We start from the raw sequence: 16,647 nt of genomic DNA, 5'->3' as shown, positions 1-16,647 counted from the left end.
GGATCAGGGTCAACGGTTATTCCTTCTTTGTTTAAGTGGGAGGGACATCGTCTTTACAACACCCCTCGAAGATAAACCATGTAATTTGTTATGGACAAAACAGAATCTACGCCAGGAAAAAAAGCGCATAAGCTTGAACAGGTCAAGTACCTATTATGGCTACAGGGTAATTTTGTTTTCATCTTAAAAACCATACTACACGGTAAAAGGTAAACAGTATATAATACACACAAGCACTTATCTGTACTGTGTTTAACAACCTACTTTCTTATTGAAAAAGTTGGTTATTTGGGTGACAGAACACATTAAAGAACAACCAGATATACGAGATAAAACAGACTATAGATCAGGTGTGTTGAACCGCATTATGTAATAAATTCCTATTATGTAATAAAAGTTTAAAATGTAATAAGAATGTCACGTCATCTTGTAATAAAGCCGCATTATGTAATAAACTCACGCATTTTGTGATAAACTACCTCAATGCATTATGTCGTAAAACAATTTTTTTTTATTTTTTCACATTATGTAGTAAGTTATTACAATTTGAGAAATTTATTACAAAATGCACTTGACACATTTTTATAAAAAATTAAAAATTTAATAACATGGTTCATTATGTATGTACCAAATGTGTGACGGTTTAGCTCTTTTTTATAGCCAGAAATGTTGTTTACATTGTTACAGATACTTGTTGAGCCGCATTATGTAATAAATTCCCATGATGCAATAAAAGTTCAAGATGTAATAAGAATGTCACGTCATCTTGTAACAAAGCCACATTATGTAATAAACTGATGCATTTTGTAATAAACTACATCAATGCATTATGTAGTAAATTTTTTTGCATTATGTAATAAGTTATAACAATTTGAGAAATTTATTACAAAATGCACTTGACACATTTTTATTTTCAGGAAAATGTAATGTGCTAAATTCATCTTTAAACTGTGTGGTTAAAGTTCTGATTCCATTACCTGTAGCTCCTGTGACTAATTTCTTCTAAATTGCTCTGAAATTATATTAATTTGGATTGTTATTACATAATGAACCGTGTTATTCTACGTTCTATTATAACTTACAGATCACAGTGGATCTACAAAGACACAGAACATTTATTAACAGGCAGAATATTGTTTAAATTGTACTTATTATTCTTAAGAAATTTCAGGTTATTCATATTTGTTCAGGTGATTCACATTTTTTGTGAAGTTATACATTGTTTTAGTGTAAATACATGAAAATATTTACATTTACAAAGAGAAAAATTACGAGTTATCATTATTTACAGGGTGGGGAAGCAAAATTTACAATGAACATTTAGTTGTTTTTTCTCAGCAGGCACTACGTCAATTGTTTTGAAACCAAACATATATTGATGTCATAATCATACCTAACACTATTATCCATACCTTTTCAGAAACTTTTGCCCATATGAGTAATCAGGAAAGCAAACGTCAAAGAGTGTGTGATTTGCTGAATGCACTCGTCACACCAAAGGAGATTTCAAAAATAGTTGGAGTGTCCATAAAGACTGTTTATAATGGAAAGAAGAGAATGACTATGAGCAAAACTATTAGGAAAAAGTCTGGAAGATACTATTAAAGAAGAATGGGAGAAGTTGTCACCCCAATATTTGAGGAACACTTGTGGAAGTTTCAGGAAGCGTGTGAAGGCAGTTATTGAGAAAGAAGGAGGACACATAGAATAAAAACATTTTCTATTATGTACATTTTCTTGTGGCAAATAAATTCTCATGACTTTCAATAAACTAATTGGTCATACACTGTCTTTCAATCCCTGCCTCAGAATATTGTACATTTTGCTTCCCCACCCTGTAGTTTTTGTTTATTTATTTATTCATTTGTTTATTTATTTATTTATCATAAGATAATTTTCAATTGCATTGTTTTTTTCATGCCTAAAGAAGAATAAAAACACTCAGGAAAAAAATCTTGATTAAGGTTCTCATAATTCATGCATGAAAGGGTTAAATTGGTCTGTATGTGGAACCTGAACTAAAATGATTCATATCTTCAGTGTCATTTTTGCATTTCATAAATTCATCCCAAGGGCCGGACTGGACCCTTTGGCGGGCCAGATTTGGCCCCCGGGCCGCATGTTTGACGCCTGTGCTATAGATTGTAGTTTTGTCAGTGAAGGCTGGTGTCCGTTGACAACCTCTATTTTAGCTAGCAGCTCATAAGCTGCCTGGGGATGCGCCACAGCTCTGTTGCCATGCGACCATTAAAAACCTGTTTGAAGGGCATCTCTCCAGTTCAAATGTTTTAACTTTGAGTGTTTTAGAGGACTGAGCCTTCAGTTCACTCCAAATTCCACAGTCATCAAATGAAGATTCAGACTTTTATTCATTTATTTATTTCTTTTTTTTTAACCTTCAATCCTTTGATTTTTTTTTTTTTTTTTTTTCTTAGAAGGATTCCAGAAACGCTGCCTCCATAGGGCACTGTCTGGATTAAACAGGAAGGCAGCGAGAGATAGCATAGCCCCCTTTCACCAGCCTATTAACCTTTTAATTTAGCGGCGAGAATTAATGCGGTACCAGGGCTCGTATCACTTTAAACAGACCAGATACCTGTAAGGCAGGAAGAATGACTCCCCTTTGGCTCAGACGTATAGAGTTTAACCGTGTTATCTGCGTGTGCCTTTGTGTATGTGCGGGGATTTGTTTGTAAGCATGTGAGAGCGGTGCTCAAGTGAGCTGTTATTAATGGAGCCATCACATCAGTCCTTCCTCGGGTGGTGTCAGTCTAGTTTTAGCAGCAAGTGACATTCTAGCGAGGTCAAGAAAAGAGAAACTAACAACAGAGGGAAAGGTGAAGATTACTAAGTTGAGACGACACCATCATAATGAGTGGCAAGGTAGGTGATGTAAGGCAAGTGGTGAGTAATGATGCATCCTGAAATCAGGTCAGTGCCCTTAGCTGAATTTGACTAAAGAAGCAAAAAAAAAAAAAAAAAAAAAAAAAAGTGCGAGATAGTGGAGATGGAAGAAAATCTACTTCAGCACTGAGTCACAGAACCAAAAATACTCCGAGCTGTAGTGTCAAATTGAAATTGAAGAAAAAAAGATCAAACGTAATGAACATACGTTAACCACATCCCATTTAATCCATTCCTGTTCTCACGTTGAAAACGGTAATCGAGATATGCAGAAAAAGAGAGAGAAAGAGAAAGAGAGAGAGAATAAGCAATGCTCCCTGGCCTCTACAATGACAGAATGGCACTTTTATGATGTCTTCCAGATTATTCCCTGAGATGGATGGGCTGGGCTGGAACACCAATTGATTAATCCATCGACTGTGCGGAATGTGCTCTGGTCGTCCCCCCGCTCAGCTGTTCTTTCCCTGGACAGAGCATTCAGACAGACATGCTAGAAAGGATGACTAATGAGTGTGGCGAGCGCAGATACCGTTCACGTCCGTCTACCAACGCGTGTTGTTCCTAAGATGCTTGCTTGTGTCTAGTTGATAGAGTAGAATATATTATACAAGCTCCAACAGCACGCAGCCCCCGAGCTTCAGATGATCATTCACCACCGGTACATCAGCAGGAAACAAGTCCTTTTTTTTTTCTTGTTGTAGGAAAGACTATAATGACTTTGATGGTGTGTCAGCTATGATAAAACTGTGACCAGTTGTTAGATTCTCACAGCTAACAAATCTGACCACTCTTCCTCAAAGCAGCACCGCATGCATCATCCTCCAGCGCATTTGAATAGCAACGGAGGTGTGTGTATGTGTGTGTGTGTGTGTGTGTGTGTGCTTTCTTTCAATCAATATTACAATATCTGCTCTTGTAGCACACTTGCAAAATCACATCATTGGCTGTTATGTTAAAAGCAACATTCGGAAGCTTCGTAAAAGCATCTCTTCAAGTCTCTCAACCATTAAAGAGAACTATTTTAAGGTGATTTACACAGAATATTTCATCTACATCTAACCTTTTTTAACCCTTTGATGCATGAATTATGAGAACCTTAGTCAAGATTTTTTCCTGAGTGTTTTTATTCCTCTTTAGGTATGAAAAAAAAAAAAGACAAAAAAAAAAACCAATGTGATTGATTTTTTTTTTTTTTTTTAATGAACGTATTTTTTATGGTGTTACAAAAACGTCCACTCAGCTGGACACCATGCGTTTGATTTTTCGAAGCAAAGAAATCTATATTTACTGATATATTGTGTTACAACTATGAAATAAAAACATTTTTAATGCAGCTAATCTGATGTTTTCTCACATTTGAACACACTCTAATACTAGTTATTACTCACTTCATGGAGATAATATGCAAAAAAAAACCCTTTCTGTTTAAAAAAAAAAACTATTAATTATAGTCTAATAACAATAACAAGCAATAGATTTACACTGAAACATGTTAGTGCAGATCAGGTTTATTAAGAACAGCAAAGTTACAGTAATGGTATGAATTGCAGTGTATTATGGGATGGTGCATAAGCGTCCACTGTGTTGGCTGATATGGAACTAAAACAACAAAACCCATGAATATATAAGAGAACAGCTTTAAAATAACTGACCTGTATGCATGAAAGGGTTAATTTATTATAATATTACCAACTGCATTTTGCATTTTTCAGTGAAAAGACGCTATTTTTCTATATTTAATTAACCTATCATGTAGATTTTTATAAAAGCTCAGAGTTAAAAACAGCAAAATATGTCAATAACTGAGCATTAATATAAGCATCTGTGACTGCTACCATTTGTCAGTTTACATAGCTTGTATTCATGAATCAATGTTGCAGAAGATAACAGTGTTTTCATGTTCACTGGTGCCTATGAACATCCAAAAAAGACAAAAATGACGTTGCTGAAAAGCTGAGGAATTATATTTTACTTGAATTACTAAAATGTGTTGATAACACTATCAATATCAATCAATATTACAATATCTGCTCTTGTAGCACACTTGCAAAATCACATCATTGGCTGTTATGTTAAAAGCAACATTCGGAAGCTTCGTAAAAGCATCTCTTCAAGTCTCTCAACCATTAAAGAGAACTATTTTAAGGTGATTTACACAGAATATTTCATCTGCATCTAACCTTTTTTAATTTATGATAATATTACTCACTGCATTTTGCATTTTTCAGTGAAAAGAAGCTATTTTTCAATATTTATATCTATATATATTCGGAGAATCAGCGTTCAGTTTCTATGCTTCCGTACATCTGGAACAAACTACCAGAAAATATCAGGTCTGCTGAGAGTCTGAGTTCTTTTAAGTCCAGGTTCCAGACTCACCTGTTCACTGCTGCCTTTGACTAAAAGGATTTTGACTTTTTGAATTTTATATTCTCCTTCCAAACTCTGCACTACAACTCTTACTTTAATACGTGTGTGTTTTTCTATTTTTGGGTTTTACGTGTTGTTTTCTTACTTGCTGTTTTTAATCACCTTTTACATGTTTCTTTTATAATGTTTTAAATGTGTTTCTTTTTCCCTTGTCGTTGTATTTCAATGTCCTGTGTGAAGCGCCTTGAATTGCCTTGTTGCTGAAATGTGCGATACAAATAAACTTGCCTCGTCTATATTTAATTAACTGATCATGTAGATTTTCATAAAAGCTCAGTGGTAAAAACAGCAAAATATGTCAATAACTGAACATTAATATAAGCATCTGCGACTGCTACCATTTGTCAGTTGACATAGCTTGTATTCGTGAATCAATGTTGCAGAAGATAACAGTGTTTTCATGTTCACTGGTGCCTATGAACATCCAAAAACGACAAAAATGACATTGCTGAAAAGCTAAGAAACTACATTTTACTTGAATCACTAAAATGTATTGATAACCCTAACACTACATTTAAAGTACAGATTTTAAATCAGGAGATGCTTTTGGTGGCCGGCGGCTGTTTGTTTGGACCGTTGAGTGTAAAGGAGTCTTGTTTCTTGCCTACCTCTGCAATATGCATAATTAACTACCACATGACTGACCACATGGATAAGAGCAGTGATCATTAGCCATGATGCACCCAACGGGAGCTTCAGCTTCCATCACTGACTAAAAAAAAGCCCATCAAATGTCTTGAAATACTGGACTGACTTTAACTGATAAAAAAATCATATTAATACGAGCGAATCAATAAGAGAGAAGAATACACACAGACTATTAAAAAAAAAAAAAATCCTGTTGTTTTTACGGAAAAAAACTGGCAGCTGTGGTTTCCAGAAGAATACTGTAACAAACACATCCAACTGTAAACATATTTACGGAGTAACGTGTAGATTTAACAGTTTAAACATGTAGATTTAAGTGGTAAATGGACTGCACTTATTCAGTACATTTTCTCCACCTTCATGGTGTCCAAAGCCACCAGGTCAATTTAAGGTTCAGTGTCTCCCATGGACACTTTAACCCTTTCATGCATACTGGTCACTCCAGTGGACAGCTATTCTCCAGCTGTTCTCTTGTATATTCATGGGTTTTGTTGTTTTAGTTCCATATCAGCCAACACAGTGGACACTTATGCATATGTAACTTTGCTGTTCTTGATAAACCTGATCTGCAGTTACATGTTTGAGTGTAAATCAATTGTTATTAGACTGTAATTATCACTTTTCTTTAACAAAATGTCTTTTTTTTGTATATTATCTCCATGAAGTGAGTAATAACTAGTATTAGAGTATGTTTAAATATGAGAAAACATCAGATTAACAGCATTAAAAGTGTTTATATTTCATAGTTTTCTCTGTATATCAGTAAATACATGTTTCTATGCTTCAAAAATTAAATGCATCGTATCCATTTGAGTGGACATTTTTGCAGCTCCATGAAAAACAGGTTTATAAAAAGCTGTCACTGCATTTTTTTTTTTCATGCCTAAAAAGGAATAAAAACAGGGGCGGGGGGGATCATGATTAAGGTTCTCATAATTCATGCATGAAAGGGTTAAACTATGGACAGTCAGAGCCAGGATTCAAACCACCAACCCTTTGGTTATTGGACGAGCCGCTCTACCAACTCTACCAACCCATTCATTTACAAATTTAAAATGTTAAATTGTTAAATGTTTACTTTTTTTTTTATAACTTATATAGATATACAGGGTGGGGAAGCAAAATGTACGATGAACATTTAGTTGTTTTTTTCTCAGCAGACACTACGTCAATTGTTTTGAAACCAAACATATATTGATGTCATAATCATACCTAACACTATTATCCAAACCTTTTCAGAAACTTTTGCCCATATGAGTAATCAGGAAAGCAAACGTCAAAGAGTGTGTGATTTGCTGAATGCACTCGTCACACCAAAGGAGATTTCAAAAATAGTCGGAGTGTCCATAAAGACTGTTTATAATGGAAAGAAGAGAATGACTATGAGCAAAACTATTACGAGAAAGTCTGGAAGATACTATTAAAGAAGAATGGGAGAAGTTGTCACCCGAATATTTGAGGAACACTTGCGCAAGTTTCAGGAAGCGTGTGAAGGCAGTTATTGAGAAAGAAGGAGGACACATAGAATAAAAACATTTTCTATTATGTCCATTTTCTTGTGGCAAATAAATTCTCATGACTTTCAATAAACTAATTGGTCATACACTGTCTTTCAATCCCTGCCTCAAAATATTGTAAATTTTGCTTCCCCACCCTAAATAAAAGTAAATAGGCCGTTATTTCCACATTATGGTCTTTGCAATTTAAACAGCACTAAACTGTTTTCAATGTACAGTTTTATTTTCTAAAAACAATAGAAATCCATCATTTCTACATCCAAATCTGGTTTTGTTCACATACTCTTCCTGTAAAAACTACAGCTATATTTGATTTAATCGTTAACACAAAAATCTTTTCAAATAAACAACTTTGCATTGTATTGTCACTTACAGTTTTTTATGTTGCAATTTTACAATTTTTTTTATGTTAATTCTACCGTCACTTTTTACAGTGTAGAGAACGGAGTGCAAACATCTGACTCTTGATCACACCTGTAAAAATGCCTTTCATAAGTATTGGTGATATGAATTGTTGAGCTCTGAATTTAGTATCTATGCACCATTATGTGAACGCTGTCAACCTCATCTCCTGTATCATGGCTTTTTTTTTTTTTTTTTTTCCCCCACCTTCAGCATTGCAGCTTAGAGTCCCTATCTGGCCCTAACACTTCAGACCCCCAGCATCGCGCTGCTATTTTCCAATACAAAAGCCGAGGGAGTAGATAACGGATCACTGTAACTGTTCGCTTTCTCGTTGAATGAAACCCCCTGAGAGATTTTATACCCAGAGAAGATGAAAAATGTAAGGGTAGCTCCATTATTGATACAAGTCCCCGGCAGTGAAAGAAATGAATGCTAATGGTGTCCTAAGCTGGGCTTTACAGAGATTAATCCGATTTGAGAAATGAACATTTATTATATGGCACAAAGTGCTGGCCCTGATCTGAACTGAGTCATAGGCTGAGGAGGAAAAAAAAAAAAAAAAAATGACAAAAGAGTGTGAGAAGGGAACATGGATATACAGTCTGTCGCTTTGCAAGACCCTGGCACCTCATTGCAGTAGTGCCCTTTTCCAGCTGACAACTTCATTAATTTTCTGACATGGCTGCTTGGAGTGATTTTCAATAGATAAGTCAGACAACAATGGTTGGAGAAAATGGTCATAAAGCAGATGTCTACGGTGGCAACATTATCAACTGAAGACTGGCTTTCTGTGAGCAGCAGGAAGTCCCACTCAGTCCCCTGTTGCACCTGCTCTAAGGCTATTACCCACAGCTGAGGAGAACTAATAGGAATACCCTGGGGACACAACTGTTGTCACTCCGGCATAGTGAAATAAACAAACATTGATTCAGATTCAGTGTCCTGGTAAACCTTTTTTTTTTTTTTTTTTTTTTTTTTTTTTTAGAAGCAAAACCCCGTTTAAGTTAAGTTGACTGGATTTCCTTTTATTCCAGTTAACACAGAGCACACATTCACCTTCAAAAGACGTCGCCATGCGGATAGGAAAGCCTGAGAAGTGCTAAATTGGGGAGGAGGAATAGTCTCTTTCCTTATTACAATGAATCACTCTGCACCAGTTGCCAGCAAACAACTGCAATCATGGGAATATGTAGGGAGGATTTATCATGCCAAGCCATCTGACAGGCCAGAAACATAAAATCAGCAGTCTAATTTGTCTCCCCAAGGTGATGTGACTCCATCATATAGAGGGCTTTTCTTTCAGTGAATGACTGATGCTCGCCATGCTTCCCACTTTCACAGGTGAGAGATGCAATTCATTGTATGCCTTTAGAGTGGCAGCAACCTCTATTTATGCTTTTACCACCAATGCAGCTTTGTCACCGACATGACAGATAACTATTTTCAAGTTCGCCTGCCGCTGACATTAAAAGCAGCGATAGCAAGTAAACGTGACTTTATATTAACCTTCACTCAAGTAGATTTCCAAGAATATGTGTGGGTTAATTCTAATGGTTCGCATTGTTGTCTAAGCACAGGTTTGTTTCTTTAAAATTATTAGTTCATCAAAAGTCATCGAAATAAAAAAAATACAAGGTTATGCAATCAAGTACTAACTCCTGTGTGTGTCACGTGACTAAAACAGAAATTAAGTAAAGTTTAGTATAAACAAGCTTATAACATAGACCTAAAAATGAAGTAAAAATGTTAACTGACATCACGATATGTGTGTCCAAATAGTGAATATTCATGTATGTAGTAAACAGACCCTTTTATTTATGAGAAAATGACAATGTTAACAAAAGCTGTGGAAAAACTTAGATATATTTTTATTTTAGTAGACTAATGAGTAAAGTTTGGATTTCCAGATTGCCCATACCATTAACAAATCACAGCATAGAGTCATGGAAAAAATTATTAGACCATCAAAAGTCATCAAAAACAATGGTTATGCAATCAAGTACTTACTCTTGTGTGTATCATGTGACTAAAACAGAAATTAAGTAAAATTTAGTATAAACAAGCTTGTAACATAGTCCTAAAAATGAAGTAAAAATGTTAATTGACATCACGATATGTGCGTTCATTTAGTGAATATTCATGTATGTATTAGACATACCCTTTTATTTATGAGATAATGACAATGCTAACAAAAGCTATAGAAAAACTTAGATATATTTTTGTTTTAGTAGACTAATGAGTAAAGTTTGGATTTCCAGATTGCCCATACCATTAACAAATCACAACATACAGTCATGGAAAAAATTATTAGACCATCATAAGTCATCAAAAACAATGGTTATGCAATCAAGTTCTAACTCTTGTGTGTATCATGTGACTGAAACAGAAATTAAGTAAAATTTAGTCTAAACAAGCTTGTAACATAGTCCTAAAAATTAAGTAAAAATGTTTGACATCCCAATATGTGCGTCCATGTAGTGAATATTCATGTATGTATTAGACATACCCTTTTATTTATGAGAAAATGACAATGTTAACAACAGCTATAGAAAAACTTAGATATATTTTTTATTTTAGTAGACTAATTAGCAAAGTTTGGATTTCCAGATTGCCCATACCATTAACAAATCACAACATACAGTCGCATAAAAAATGATTAGACCATCGAAAGTAATCAAAAACAATGGTTGTGCAATCAAGTACCAACTCTTGTGTGTATCATGTGACTGAAACAGAAATTAAGTAAAATTTAGTGTAAACTAACTCAAGCATTTTGGAAGTAATGTAACGTAGTCCTAAAAATAAAGCAAAAATGTTAATTGAAATCCCGATATGTGCGTCCATATAGTGAATATTCATGTATTTATAAAACAGACCCTTTTATTTATGAGAAAATGACAATGTTAACAAAAGCTGTGGAAAAAACTTATGTATATTTTTTATTTTAGTAGACCAATGAGCAAAGTTTGGATTTCCAGATTGCCCATACCATTAACAAATCACAACATACAGTCGCATGAAAAATGATTAGACCATCAAAAGTCATCAAAAACAATGGTTGTGCAATCAAGTGCTAACTCCTGTGTGTATCATGTGACTGAAACCGACAGAAAAGATGAAATGGAATGCCTAAAAGCACTGTTTTTGCAGTACAATGTCAAAGCTATTGATGTAAGAACTGAAGTGATATTGGTTATTATCAAGAAAACATGGAAAACGTGTAGATATCAGCTCTGAAATTAAGCTATTCTTGTTGTTATCATTATAGTTGTGCAAACAAATGTACCTTTAGTTGATAAATGAACAAGAAATTGACAAAAACAAGGGGTGGTCTAATATTTTTTTATCGGTAACTTTACATCTGTATTGATATTAGTTGCTTGGTGTATGACTTTAGCTTGAAAAATAGCTTTCAAGATTGGTGCATTGGCAAATGATTTATCACGGGCACACAGTCACAAATGTGTCATCTGTTGCTTTGTTACTTGAAGAATGAAGATGACTATTTTTCCACAGAATGGTGACTCAGTGTTTTGAGCCTCGACCTAAGACTTGTCACTTCCAGCTGAAGAGAGGGAGAGCAAAGAAGGCTAATTTTAATTTCAGCACCACGTTAAGAAGGACAGCTCCCTTCAAGGCACAGAGGCTGTGAATAAGAGAGGCTTCTGACAAAACTATGAGAAGTAAAAAAAAAAAAAAAAGAAAAGAAAAAGCAGCCATGGATGCCAGTGATGCAATCCTTGAATTCTAAATTCGGTGACTAAATATTTTACACATATGATTAATTATTTGTGAAACATTACTATGACATAGAGATACACGTGCTAAATATGGCAGATTTTCAGGTGGATAGATAGATAGATAGATAGATAGATAGATAGATAGATAGATAGATAGATAGATAGATAGATAGATAGATAGATAGATAGATAGATAGATAGATAGATAGATAGATAGTGTATATGTCCTGCGGGAAATTCAAGAGGGTAACCCATCTATCTATCTATCTATCTATCTATCTATCTATCTATCTATCTATCTATCTATCTATCTATCTATCTATCTATCTATCTATCTATCTATGTGCTTAGTATGTTACATGTGGGGAAGCATTTATCACAAACATTTTTTTTTTTTCTGCTTCGTGGAAATGCTAAACTCTTCCAGTGGTCCTCCTTTCTAAGCTTTAATGCTCGCACGCTCAAGGGCGCGCAATGAAACGCAAGCAGAACCCCGCGAGTGCGCGCATCTTTTTCCTTATCTTCTAAATCAGTGCGTGATTCCAGATCTTTTACTTAGAGGCCACAGTATTAAAATGAAGTGATTCCCCCAAAAAACCCTCCAGAATATTGTACCTTTATTTATTAGTTTATATCAATCACCAAAAAAACAAAGAAAAGAAAGTATCATATTTGGACATTTAACCCAGAAGAAATGTTTGGATATTTGAAGCAATCAGACACATAAAAAGACAGACATCTTTAAAAAAAAAAAAAAAAAAAGAGTGACACTAACACTAACTTACTTGTTCACGAAGACACCGACGTCTGCAGGATCTGTGGCTTTGACGAAGAACGAGCCCTCCCCAAAAAAAAAAAAAAAAAAAAAAAAACTGCATCGACAAAACATCCGCAATTCTCAGGCAATTTTGCAGAATCCGCTGTGATACTTTGTTGTCAGATACATTGTGTTTCCACTCTCAAAACGACGTGATATGTAATCCACACATCAGTCTGGATGACGTGTTAATAACTCTCACAGTGATTAGAATGCATCCGGTATTTCCTTTTTTTTTTTTTTTTTTTTTTTTTTTTTTTCAGGACGCACACAACACAGAGACACCTACAAGTGCCATTGTTGAAAGTACTCTCCTGATGCAAAAAAACGTAGTCCTGGATTTTTTTTTCCGGAATTTTAAGGAATTGTGTTCTTAATTTACTAAAAAAATGACACGATTAGAACCTTTTCACCATCTGGTCAACACAAGGAGAAACTTGATAGTAGCCCATCATCCATACATGAAGGAACAGTTGAGGTTATTTTAACGTCCCACTCTTTTTTTTTTCTTTTTTTACGCAACTTTTCTTCAAAAGTCTCTTCTTACTTCTTCACCAAAAAAAAAAACCTCCTCTTGAATCTGATTAGATTTCACCTCACAACCCAGTGCGGACTTGCAAGATGCTTATTTCTTGTTTTTTTTTTTTTCCCTTCGATGAAAAAACAAAGTCCTGCAGTTCAGTGATGGAAAAGGTATCCTAATCCTAAATAAAGTTGTCGAAATGAAACCAAATCTTTCTCTTCTCCATTTTCCGGGATGAAAAATGCATCTTATCTTTAAAGGCGATGCAACGTCGATATTAAGAAAAAAAAAAAAAAAATCCAGCAGGTATCCTCAAAAACCCCTTCAAGTGTGAAAAAAACGTCGTCGTACAATAAAAAAAAACCTCAATTCTTACATGTTTTCCGTGAAGAGACTTGATCTTACCCTGTCTGGATGGAGGTACAGCCTATAGTTGACCACTTTTGCGTCTTGCTCCATCTATGTTTGCATTACAAGCCTCGCCTATCCATTGATGTGACACAAACAGAGGTAAGAAGAAATTGTCTGGGATTTTTTTTTTTTTTTTTTTTTTTATCCACAAAGTCCTGATCGTCAGAGCCCTTTTTTTTTCCCCTCTCAAGCCGACTGCAGTGTGTTTTTTAAAGCTGCTTCAGATGTGATCACAAAATTACCCCTTTCCAATACGCGCATACAGCCAACATCCATCGGCGCGCTTTACAGTGCCTCAGTGCGCACGGCTTTTACGTACTCAAATAAAAAAAAATAAAAAAAAAAAAACGCACGGCGCGCGGCAAGGACGGACACGGAATTGATAAATGCACGAGAGGGTACCATCATGTAGGTTACCTCCCACTGACAAGCTGGTCTCTCCAAGTGAGACTGGTCTGGTCCGTCACTTATTACTGGTGGTTCCGTGCGTAACCACTACCATCACCACTAGCAGCAGCAGCGGCAGTAGCACCAGCCGCAGGACTAGAAACAGTGAGAGCGCACGAGATTTTTTTTTTTTTTTTTTCTTCTTTCATACCATTGTCTTCATTCCTCTTTTTCTTGAACTTCTCATCGAATTTTCTCCTTCTTCCTCACACCACACCACTGCAGGGAGTCCAATCGCTTGCGTCTCACCTAGAAGACTGGAATAAAAATGTATTGATTCTTTACCGTCCGTCCTTCTTATTCATTGGTCAGTTTTTTAAAAGAAGAGAGAGAGAGAGAGAAAGAGAGAAAGGAGGAGGAGGAGGAGAGGGGGGGGATCAAATGCAAAAATCTTGGTGAAGCGCGCATCTATCTTGGAGTGCGTGTGTGCGAGCGTGCGTGCGTGTGAGAGAGAGAGAGATTTAGATAGACAGAGAAGACAGACACACAGAGGAAAAGAGAGAGAGAGAGAGAGAGAGAGAGAGAGAGAGAGAGAGAGAGAGAGAGAGAGAGATTCCTCCCATGTGTCTCTTGCAAATGGGATACGACTGCCACCTACCGACCTCCACAGCCTGTGTAGAAGCCTGGGTAGAAGAAGGAGAAGAAGAAGAAGAAGAAGTGTTCCAGTGGCCTCAGGCTGATTGTCGCATAGGATTGCTCTCCCATGACAGAGAACGTTTGTGTTTGCATAGGGATATATACTATATGTGTTTGTATTTAAGGCGCTTTGGGCTGCGATATGACTCATATGTCTACTCAGCTGTTTAATGGAGAGGAAAGCCGTAACCACACAGTAGGTATGGAATTAAATGGAAAGCACATAAAAGACATAACTGTCTTAAAAAAAAAAAAAAACCTTTATCGAGCAAGTGACTATTTTTGGTAATTTCCGCATGTATTACAAGATAGTGACAGTGAGGACAGTGAGGCAATAATAATAATCTCAGGTCTAATGTGGTCTACAGGGTCTGTAAAGTCCACCTCTGCATGAACAGTGAGTGGACCTGCTTTGTTCGGTGCCATGAAGTAATGGTACTAATGTAAGGAATGATGTTCAAAGGGAGAATGTGTGTGTGGACAGGGGTCTGGAACAGTACTGATGTTGGTCTAATGTTCTATAAGTGATGCTCTAATGTGCTGAAATGCATGTTTCTGTCACATTACATGTCTTTCCCACATTATATCTTGGATTATTTATTTATTTATTTACAGGTGCGGGAGACTTTCGTGACCAATTTTTCATCAAATCTGTCAAACCTCAGTCATATCCTCAGTATCATGAATCATTCAGTCTTTCTGTGATTACTCACCTGAACCTCTTACATTATGGTGAACAGTTTCTTTGTGCCATCCACCATAAACACACCATATGTTTACAAACAGAGCTGGGAGGTCACTCGAGCACCTTTGGAATTTTGTTGCGACATGCATTGTGGGAAAGGAAGGTTTGCGTAGCCACCTGACAGCAGCAGCGCAACCATATGGTATTATATGAATGAAATAAACCCGATGCCGAAACGGCTGAAACGCAGAAACGGCTAGAGGAATATGCATAGAGGGAAGGCAGCTGCTGCCGTTTCTGCGTCTGTTCCAGCTGCCGCTGTCAGGTGGCTGAGCGAGCCTTCAGGTTTGTGTTTGCATTGTGTTTTCCCATATTTTAACATACTCTAATGCTAGTTATTATTCACTTCATGGAGATGATATGCAACAAAAAAAAAAACTGTTTTGTTTGTTGATTTACACTATAACATGTTAGTGCAGATCAGGTTTATCAAGAACAGCAGTTACAGTAACGATATAAAATGCACTGTATGGGATGATGCACGTGTCCACTGTGTTGACTATTATGCAACTAAAACAATAAAACCCATGAATATACAAGAGAACAGCTGTAGAATAGCTGTCCACTGTAGTGACCACTATGCACGAAAGGGTTAAAGTGTTAAAGGGTTAATTTATTTAAAGGTGCGGGAGACTTTCGTGACCAATTTTTCATCAGATCTGTCAAACCTCAGTCATATCCTCAGTATCATGAATCTGTAAGTCTGTCTGTGATTACTCACCTGAACCTCTTACATTATGGTGAACAGTTTCTTTGTGCCATCCACCATAAACACACCATGTTTACAAACAGAGCTGGGAGGTCACTCGGGCATCTTCGGAATTTTGTTGCGATGTGCATTGTGGGAATGGGAGGTTTGCGTAGCCATCCGACAGCACAACCATATGGTATTATATGAATGAAATAAACCAGACGCGGAACAGGCTGAAACGCAGAAACGGCTGGAGGAATATGCATAGAGGGAAGGCAGCTGCTGCCGTTTCTCCGTCTGTTCCAGCTGCCGCTGTCAGGTGGCTGAGCGAGCCTTCAGGTTTGTGTTTGCATAGGGATATATACTATATGTGTTTGTATTTAAGGCACTTTGGGCTGCGATATGACTCATATGTCTACTCAGCTGTTTAATGGAGAGGAAAGCTGTAACCACACAGTAGGTATGGAATTAAATGGAAAGCACATAAAAGACATAACTGTCTTTAAAAAAAAACAAACCTTTATCGGGCAAGTGACTATTTTTGGTAATTTCCACATGTATTACAAGATAGTGACAGTGAGGACAGTGAGGCAGTAATAATAATCTCAGGTCTAATGTGGTCTACAGGGTCTGTAAAGTCCACCTCTGCATGAACAGTGAGTGGACCTGCTTTGTTCGGTACCATAAAGTAATGGTACTAATGTAAGGAATGATGTTCAAAGGAGAATGTGGA

At 36.3% G+C, this 16,647-nt stretch overlaps 1 protein-coding gene across 3 annotated transcripts in view; it reads right to left on the bottom strand.

The window, feature by feature from the left end:
- Positions 1-16,647, bottom strand: part of lrrc4ca (leucine rich repeat containing 4C, genome duplicate a) — a 778,552-nt gene that overhangs the window by 155,973 nt on the left and 605,932 nt on the right. The window contains exon 1 of one of the 3 annotated variants that reach the window (XM_030136979.1): positions 12,430-12,861. The exons of the other annotated variants lie outside the window; for them this stretch is intronic. The gene's annotated coding sequence lies outside the window, so the exon portion shown is untranslated. Of the gene's footprint in view, positions 1-12,429; positions 12,862-16,647 lie in introns of those variants that run through there. 3 annotated transcript variants of the gene reach the window in all.

The sequence above is a fragment of the Sphaeramia orbicularis genome, chromosome 6 (genome assembly GCF_902148855.1).
Source record: "Sphaeramia orbicularis chromosome 6, fSphaOr1.1, whole genome shotgun sequence".
Taxonomy (NCBI): Eukaryota; Metazoa; Chordata; class Actinopteri; order Kurtiformes; family Apogonidae; genus Sphaeramia; species Sphaeramia orbicularis.
Note: the sequence above shows the minus strand (reverse complement) of the source record. Positions and strands in the feature narration are given on the sequence as shown.